This window comes from Erpetoichthys calabaricus, chromosome 13 (assembly GCF_900747795.2).
Source record: "Erpetoichthys calabaricus chromosome 13, fErpCal1.3, whole genome shotgun sequence".
Lineage (NCBI taxonomy): Eukaryota > Metazoa > Chordata > Cladistia > Polypteriformes > Polypteridae > Erpetoichthys > Erpetoichthys calabaricus.
In genome coordinates this window covers 74830520-74838749 of record NC_041406.2, presented here as the reverse complement: position 1 = coordinate 74838749, position 8230 = coordinate 74830520, and positions in this window count along the sequence as shown.

The window sequence follows — 8230 nt, the reverse complement described above, 5'->3', positions numbered from 1 at the left end:
GTGTCTCCTTTTCTTTTTATGGTGCAGGTCCCACTTACCTGCGCCGCTACGATTCTCCGGCCAGAGATTCTAGCTCCGCATTGCTCTGCCCACTGTTGTGTCTGACGTGGCGCAATCGCCTTCCTCTCCAGCTCGACTATACAGTCTCGAAGGTTGCGTATAACCTGTAGAAATGACTCGGTGAACCAAAGGGAAACCTCCAGGTTATGCTGAGCCACAGGCACAAACAGAGCGTTAGCCAGCGAAGGACTTACCTTTTGATCGGTCCTACTCGCCGGCTGCGCCCTGTGGAGCTTTCTTCCTCCTTCCGTCGGGTCCTCCCCCAGCTCGGGATGGATGTTCGCTGGTCCCACCTCTGACCAATCGTCGATGGGAACACGACACACACTGTCCAATCCCTCGTCTGTCATGGGGAGGGACTTCCGGTTCTCCGCTGTTCTCTTCCTCCTTCTCCCAAGGGGTTGGTGAGACTCGAGGCAGCACCTTGAGAAGCTGCGGCGGATCCTCCCTTTCTTTTAGCATTGCTGCCCAGGCTTCATTGTAGGGATCGACACACAATGGCCGGCGACGCAGATCCAGGCAGTCCCCTTCTGCAACACAATACAGGGCCCAGCACGACCGACCCCCACAGGCCAACTGCCTAAGGGCCTGGGACTCACCTCCTGGATCCCATCTCTTGGAGCTCCTCGCATCCTACTGGCCGCATCCATGGATGTCCCGACCCCGGTCTTCATGGGAACAGCGAACACTGGGGAGTCCGCAGCTCTCCCGCCTCACCTGACGTTCCTCTCCACCATCATGTTGGAAACGGCGCTTCGGTGAACCACCGGCGCTCTCTGGGTGCTTCGCGGACTGTCCGCGGTGCGTGTGCGGGTCGCTTCCATGTGGCTTGTGTGTGTGGTGGTCTGAGGTGCCGGACTGCTCACAAAATTATTTAATGGGGTTCCCGCCTTGCAACTGGCGGAGAGTCCCATCTGGGATGCCATTGTGGAAACTGGCCCGGACACAGACAGGCGGACACTGATGGTTCACCCAACAGTCCATATTTACAAGTGCCACACACAGCCCCAAAACTCCCCCAAAGTCCTGGCCTCAACAATACCTTTTCCTCTCTTCCAGCCACCTCCACTCCTCTCCTCCCAAGCACTGTCTCTCTACCTCCCGACTCAAGCCATCGAATGGAGGGAGGCAGCCACTTTTATACACACCCGGCCGTGCTCCAGGTGCCTCCTGATGAGCTTCCGCCGCCCCTTCCTGGTGTGACGGAAGTACCGTCTGCGCACCCAGAAGCACTATGGGCGTCCCTGGTCTTCTTCCCCCTAGCACTTCCGGGTTGAGTGGAAGTGCTGAGGGCCAGGGCTCCATAGGCATTGGGGCACCCCCTGGCGGTAACCATGGGCCCTTATAGGGTTGAGCTTCCAAGCTCACCAAAGCCACCAGGGTGGTCGTCCCCTCGTGGTCTGGAGGAGGCGTAATCCTTCCTCCGGACCTTCTGGGCGTCCCGGCTGGGTACCACCCCCAACCACTTGCCACACTACTCAATAGCAATGAAACTTCGAAGGTACAGTATATATTAGTGAAAGTGTGGAAGGGATACAGACAGGATTACCATTAAAGAAAAAAAAAATTAAGTGCTTACTGAAGATGGAAAAGTGCTATGTTGCCTAAACACTAGATACACTAAATTATGTGAATGCCCTCCTATCAATACAACCTAAGGAAGCCATAAATCAACTGCAGCTAGTCCAAAATGCAGAAGAAAAAATCCTAACCAATAAAGAAAATATGAGCACCTCTGTCACCCATATTTTAGGTTATTTGTGATCCTGTGACAGTTTCATTCATTTGGAAATGGGAAATTCTGGGGCAACCTAAGCATTTCTGGAGGATTCCTCTGCCTTGTTTATGGGCCATAAGTATAGTAATTCAGTTAATAAATTTTGAAGAAGTGTAATTATTTATTGCCATAGGGTTATACTCAAAAATGATAGCACTCTGGACAAGTGGTCCTGTTTGACAGATGAATTGTTGAATTCTACTTATGACTGGAGAAGTCACCTGGATTTTAATTGTTGGAATAATTAGCATAGTAAAAGGCATGATCATCAATATGCAACCAGTAATGAAGAAACTGAAAAAAAAAAACTCAAGAAGATACGTTCTGCTGGTCATAATAATGTCCTTACCTTTTTGCTTAGTTTAGGAGAGACACAGCCTTTGGGACATTACCCAGCATTAGCAGATTTATACTGTAGGAATTGAAGACTTGGTCACTGGCTACACTTAGCATATGCACATTGCCCCTCAGTGCTCTGCTCTGGAAACAGACTCCAGTTCTAGTCTGGGTGCTCAGCTGGCTTCTGCTCCTGCCCCGGACCAACTGGTCCCACTGCTGCCATGGACAAGAGTGCTGTGCGTCCTTTAGAGCATGCAATGACCGGGTTGACTTAGCTCCTGCAATTAAATCTGGACATATGATTAAAACCGTGAAGTTTAAAAACATTACAAAAGTACTAAAATCATCACCTGAACCAAGTAATAGATCAAAATTTAGGAAGTCTGTTTGATGATGATGTATCACTAGGTTATGATTAAGATAATTCTCAATCTCCAAATAAAGTCTGAAAGCAAAGCAGAGCCACGAAAATGACACTGAAAGTCAGAAAGTCATACAGTTTCCCCATCAAGCACTCCTAGCACGGATAAGAAAGATATGATGGTTGCTTGTGGCCCACCAGCTAAAGCTGACACAGACAAGCGTGGGACACAAGTTCAAGGCACACCAGGTTTATTTTTCTTTTTCCCTTGTGGGAAACGCCTTCCCTGATCCCCACAAGTATAACATATTCCAAAGCACAGTACAATGCACAAACAATTAATCCTTTCATTTACTCCTTGGGTCAAACTTCGTCGCTCCTCCTCCCGACTCTGACTCTTTGAGTAGTGGGTGCTGGCTCCTTTTATAAGGCCCCTGGAAGTGCTCCAGGTGCTTGATTACTCATTTCCGGCAGCCCTTCCAGGTGTGGCGGAAGAAGTGCCCATAAGGGCTCAGCAGCTCCTGCTGCAGCACCCCCTGGCGGCGCCTTGCGGATCCCAACAGGGCTGCAGCACACTCCAACTCTCATGAAGCCCGGGGGGGTTCCCATCTAGTGTCATGGGGGAGGTAATGCTCTGGACATGCTTGCTCCCCCGGGCCTCCCAGTGTGTTGGTGTCCCGGCCGGGCAGGGCCCTGGCCACACACTACAACTATTACAGTATATCATCCATTGGCACATACAGAATTGAAAGGAATAGTTAAAAAGTTCCCAAACACTAAATAGGAATTTTTGCCAAGAGGATTTATTCAAATTTCCTTGGATGCTGACAATAAAAAGTAGCCAAGGAGTCGAGAACTTCTTTTTCCACCAAGTTCTTTTTGAAGTCCCATCAATAAAGTTTTTAACAACACATTGTGTTATTAGTCACTTTCACATAATTCCATATAATGATTTGGAAGAAGGGAACCCAGTGTCTGTCTCCGTTACTCAAAATGTACTTATTTCTGTGGGACCTCTAAGTGTTCATGCTTTGCTACTTTCACAAGTTACTCTAGTTAATTTGCTAGGTAATGATCAGGTCTAAGGGTGGCACAGTGGTTCAGTGGTAGCGCTGCTTCCTTGCAGTAACAAGACCAGTACATGTTTGCGTGGGTTTCCTCTGGGTGCACCGGTTTCCCATGACTGTCTAATTACATGCAGGTTAGGCGACTTGGCAATTGCAAATTGGCCCTACTGTGTGCTTGGTGTGTTTTCCCTGTAGATAGATAGAGTGATGGGCTGGTGCCCTGTCCAGGGTTTGTTACTTGCCTTGCACCCTATGCGTGCTGGGATAGGGTCAGAACTAAGGGGGTTAGATAATCAGTGACTGACTGACTTGGTCTATAAATAGGTTTGTTAAATATATTGCTCCCCCAGCAGGTTGTATCTTGACTTTCAGCTCATCATTTCCAGTGTCTTCACCTCAGTATTTAGAAACTCTCTTGAACCACTTACTGATTGAATGAGAACACAATTCTGCAAATATCTATATGTTTATGCTACGTAAACTATTGGAAAGCCATCAGATGAAACTTTTCTTTCAGTAACATGCACTTCAATCCTCATTCACACTTGCATCCAAAATTCACAGCCAATATATTTCAGATTTTAATGCTTATAATCAATTAACTTTCTGTTTGTGTTAGGCCTGAATTCATTCCCTCATGTCTTATGTTTTTGGCTCAAGAACCTGTTGTGAGGAATCTTGAACCAATGATTAAGTTATTGTTGCATTTACCGTCATTGTCTTTATTTTCAGTCTTATAGTGGGTAATGGAAACGGTAGCACAGCTAGGCTTCCTGTCCTCAAATTTTCAAATGTTCCTCATTTTTGTTTTGCAATCTCTTATCCTGTCCTTGGTTTGTGTAACATACCCATTTTCCCTGTCAGGAAACCACATTCTGGCATCTCGCATTTTGTTCAGAATCTTCATGCTGATAATACATCTGTAATACTTCTGCACCTCATTTGTTCCCAAACATTTCACTGTTTTGTTCTTGATCCCCCTATTGCACTGTTGTGGAACTTGGCAGTGTTATTTTCCATTACTGACAGTTATAATCTGTTTCCTTTCTCTTTTGAAGGAAATCAGTAAATAAGGACTGCCCTCCATCAAGAATATTGTGAGACATTCATTCTGTTCAGTTGAACAGTGCCGTAATCAGACCTCGTGCTCTTTTTCTGCATCACCGCTTGTCCAGTACCATTAATCCTACAACCTTTCATTCATTTGCTGCAGAAGATGAGTCACATGACTGCAAGCTTTCTGTCTCCCATATCACATTTCCACCATTCTGATTTGAAAGATTCTCCACTTTCTAACCCATACCTTGTGCTTTTTGTGGATATCTCTTGCCACCGAGCGATGCATTTCTTCACAGACTCAGCACAGTGTTTTCCTGCATTGAAAGAAATCATCTTTCTCCTTCTACTTCTGTGCAGGCAGTTAAAAGCTTCATGCTTACCCTAGCATGGAATGTAGCTAACATTTTTACAGCTACTGGAATCACAAAGATTTTTAATGCCTTTTGGAACCTTATATAGAAAGATCCCCTTGTTAATAAATCTCTTGCCTGGTCTGCTTCTTCCTCTTTTTTAAATCTATTTTATTGTGTGAGGTCCTGTGGTGACCCTATTTTCTCCTTTTATGCTCTTTATTCTCTTACAACTCTGTGATCAGGTGCTTTAGCACTTCCTTCCCACCTCCATCTGCAACCTCAGGCAATTAGACAGAGTAAAGAAACAGGCAGGAATTAATGTATACTTTTTATTATGTGTTACTGATAAATATGCCCAAAATATTATGGAAGCAGAATGCTATGTGAATATTGGCACCATACCCTTACAGCCTAAGTAGCAGTGCATCTTTCACCCATATGTGGCTCTCGGTTTATCTTTAGTCTAGGTTGTTTTGCTACCACATGGCCTTTGAATGGAGTATTGAAATAGGCCATGTGCCTGTCTCGACAGCGCTACCGAGATAGAGTTGTCTTCATCACCAGATGGTGAGAGAGGGAGATGTAAAGGCAAGGTGACCATCTTTATATAATTCTTAATCACAAAGCACAAACCAGTGGGGCATTAAAGTACAGAATGGCCTCCAATGCAAAACCAAACTTAAACAGCCATACTTTAGACCAAAAGAATTAGTTTATCTCTGTCATCTTGGGCCAGTTACCAATGAAAGCACTCAGGTACAACTCACCCTTGAGTTGCTTTGTTTAGGCAGTTTATGACCTTCCTGTGGTGGAGGGCCTGTAGCCTCATAGATCACACACAGTTGCCCTTGCCAAGCTGGTCTGATGCTCCATCCCCCTCACCATAAATTCCTCATCCTGAGTCAATTCTAAAGATTGGGGGTCTGTTAGGTAAACATCAAAGCACCTCTGTTCTCAATGAGTATGAGTAAAACATGCCTCCTGAAACACTAATATTACATTTGCTTTGTCAAATAAAGACATAAAAAATATTTACCAAGTTACTGTATATGCTAGAAATCAGTCCACCATAAGATGTTATTAAATGTGCTGCACAAACACGTGCCTATAATGAAGTATTAAAAGGAAATGCCTTCACTGCTAATGGGCCTGTTGTCTAAGCCCCTCTAAAGTGCAAAGACTGTTGCAGAGTTTTTGTTTAAGGAAGTCATCCCTAGGTTTGAAATCTAATGTACACTGGCTAGTGATAGAGGTTCCCATTTTGTAAAAAGTGCAATTGATTTGTGTGAAGGACTTCAAATCAGACAGTTGTTCTATTGTAGTTATCACCCCCAATCTACTGGAGATGTGTAACGGACTGATGGCATAATCAAGAAAGGTAAGGCCTGAAGCCTTACCTTTGTTATTAATTTCAATAAAGAGTACCTCAAAATAAAGACAAGGCTTTCCCCCAAGGTTTTAAAAATTCATCCTATGATATAATTAATCTCAGCGCATTTCACTGCTAAACAAATAGAAATGACTTTATAAATGAGAAAATGCATAATTATTGTATAGTATTAATGAAAGTGTGTAACTCTGCTTATTCACAGGTAAACGTTGGACTTCTGGAACATGTTTAAGATTCTTGCCACCACTATTTGACTGATGATTACGTGCATGCTAAAATCTTCCCAAGAAAAGATTCATTGGTTCCACATTTGGATGGTATATTCCAAGTGTTCCTAACTGCTCCCACTGCCCTTAAGCATGACAAACACCCAACATCAATTACATGCATCCCATTGGTGCCCAGTTTCTGTTACTATGGATTGGACACCCTCTTCCAGTTCCTGCCATTGACCCTCATCATCATCAGAGCTTGACTCTACTGGTCATACAGTCCTGAAGCTGACTCATTAACTCTCCTCATGGAAGCACAGCTTTGCTGGTAACACAGCTCAAAAGCAAAGACAGTCTCCCCCTTCATTTTCAGCACTAAAATATTCATTATGTACTGGAATCTGAGCTTTGACATGGGTTGCTTGGGGGTAATACCTGCCTAGCCCTTTCTCACTCTTGGGCTTCACACACCTCAAACACTTCTTGCTGGATTCTGCATTGCCCCATACTTCCTATACTTCACATCATGGCATTCCCGTTCTGTGTTCCATTCAACTTTGCTTTGATAATTTTCCACATTTCAAGTCACCAATTAATGGTCCTCTAAGCACATTTGTTACAATATCTTCAGCCTGAAAAAATAATATTTTTTGTCTAATTCTACAACAAGTCTCAGCAGCTCTGTCTGTGCTTGACATGCTGGTTACTGCAATTCTATTAATTTTTTTTTCTCAACTGTCTGTTCTCTACACCCATCCCACTTTTCAGGTTTTTTTTTATTCTGAGGGTCTGAACCACCCTATACTTAGTTCCTCAATTCTACATAACATCAAGCACTATAAAAGACAAGCATTTTTCAATCCTGTTCTTATATTTGTGAGAAACTGCACCTGCTACAAACTGGCTCCTGTCTTGCATGTGAATTTGGCCAGATCTATAAATAATGACTTTTTTGTTTGTAAACTGTTATTTACTAATTTTAAATAAGAGTGAGAATAAACAAATGAGAGAAGTCACAAACATTAAAAGGGGAAGAAAGAAAAATACCATCACTCCCTCAATTGGGATATGGCTGAAAAGAAGCAAGGAAAACAAGAGAGGCGCTGTCCTAACAACATGCTGTCCTACATATCTCATTAGGGCAAAATAAACATCTCTTAATAAGTGCAACTCCTTTTGCAAGTGATGATATTATTGAACCAAGATGAGAGATTAATGTGAATAGCTAAAAGTTCTAAAATAATTAAGTTATAAAATAAACTCCTCCAGGCATGCATTGACCTGCAAAAAGGTTTTAAATTTTATGTTCACATCCTGGATAGCTGCATTTTTAAAATATTTTGGTAGAAACGCAATGTCACGATAAGATACTTGACACACAGGCTTGGATTTGTGGCTCTTTAACTTCCTTATTTACATGAAAATTCCCCTCATAACAACTGCCTTGCAAAACACAACATACTGTATATACTTACCTCAAGAAAAATAGCAAGAAACTGTGATAAAACATATTACTTCCAAAACCCATTCTTAGTAACACATATACCTGAAACGTGGAAAGCATATTGTCTGCAATCAAAACTTTTGCAGCCTCAAGGTGTACATAATTTGT